Source organism: Oncorhynchus keta, unplaced genomic scaffold (genome assembly GCF_023373465.1).
Source record: "Oncorhynchus keta strain PuntledgeMale-10-30-2019 unplaced genomic scaffold, Oket_V2 Un_scaffold_16189_pilon_pilon, whole genome shotgun sequence".
NCBI classification, from domain to species: domain Eukaryota; kingdom Metazoa; phylum Chordata; class Actinopteri; order Salmoniformes; family Salmonidae; genus Oncorhynchus; species Oncorhynchus keta.
This window is the reverse complement of record NW_026290809.1, coordinates 56,237-57,611: the sequence shown is the minus strand read 5'-3', so window position 1 is coordinate 57,611 and position 1,375 is coordinate 56,237. Positions and strand designations below refer to the sequence as shown.

The 1,375-nt window shown below is 48.8% G+C and overlaps 1 long non-coding RNA gene across 1 annotated transcript; it reads left to right on the top strand.

The window, feature by feature from the left end:
* Positions 1-937: 937 nt before the first annotated feature.
* LOC127927644 (uncharacterized) lies at positions 938-1,375 on the top strand. Its single transcript, XR_008128274.1, has 3 exons — positions 938-979; positions 1,122-1,170; positions 1,234-1,375. It is a non-coding gene; the product is annotated as an uncharacterized LOC127927644 (long non-coding RNA).

The following is a 1,375-nucleotide window of genomic DNA, read 5'->3' as shown; positions in this document are numbered from 1 at the left end:
TATCTCTCCCCCTCCTCTCTCTCTCCTTATCTCTCACCCTCCTCTCTCTCTCCTTATCTCTCCCCCTCCTCTCTCTCTCCTTATCTCTCCCCCTCATCTCTCTCTCTTATCTCTCCCCCCTCCTCTCTCTCCTTATCTCTCCCTCTCTCTCTCTTATCTCTCCCCCTCCTCTCTCTCTCCTTATCTCTCTCTCCCTCTCTCTCTCCTTATCTCTCCCCCTCCTCTCTCCTTATCTCTCCCCCTCCTCTCTCTCTCCTTATCTCTCCCCCTCCTCTCTCTCTCCTTATCTCTCCCCTCCTCTCTCTCTCCTTATCTCTCCCCCCCCCTCTCTCTCCTTCTCTCTCCCCTCCTCTCTCTCTCCTTATCTCTCCCCCTCCTCTCTCTCTCCTTATCTCTCCCCCCTCTCTCTCTCCTTATCTCTCCCCCTCCTCTCTCTCTCCTTATCTCTCACCCTCCTCTCTCTCTCCTTATCTCTCACCCTCCTCTCTCTCTCCTTATCTCTCCCCCTCCTCTCTCTCTCCTTATCTCTCACCCTCCTCTCTCTCTCCTTATCTCTCCCCCTCCTCTCTCTCTCCTTATCTCTCCCCCTCCTCTCTCTCTCCTTATCTCTCCCCCTCCTCTCTCTCTCCTTATCTCTCCCCCTCATCTCTCCTTATCTCTCCCCCTCCTCTCTCTCTCTCTTATCTCTCCCCCTCCTCTCTCTCTCTTGATCTCCCCTCCCTCTCTCTCTCTTCTCTCCCCCTCCTCTCTCTCTCTTATCTCACCCCCTCCTCTCTCTCTCCTTATCTCTCACCCTCCTCTCTCTCTCCTTATCTCTCCCCCTCCTCTCTCTTCTCCTTATCTCTCCCCCTCCTCTCTCTCTCCTCTCTTCTCTCCCCCTCTCTCTCTCCTTATCTCTCTCTCTCTCTCTCTCCTTATCTTCCCCCTGTCTTTCTACATGTATGATGTCAGGTACAGTATGTAACATGTATGATGTCAGGTACAGTATGTAACATGTCAGGTACAGTATGTAACCTTATGTCAGGTCCTCTATCTATGATGTCAGGTCCTCTATGTAACATTATCTGTCAGGTACAGTATGTAACTTGTTAGTTTGTGTCTTTCTACATGTATGATGTCAGGTACAGTATGTAACATGTATGATGTCAGGTACAGTATGTAACATGTCAGGTACAGTATGTAACATGTCAGGTACAGTATGTATGATGTCAGGTACAGTATGTAACATGTCAGGTACAGTATGTATGATGTCAGGTACAGTATGTAACATGTCAGGTACAGTATGTAACATGTCAGGTACAGTATGTAACATGTCAGGTACAGTATGTAACATGTCAGGTACAGTATGTAACATGTATGATGTCAGGTACAGTAT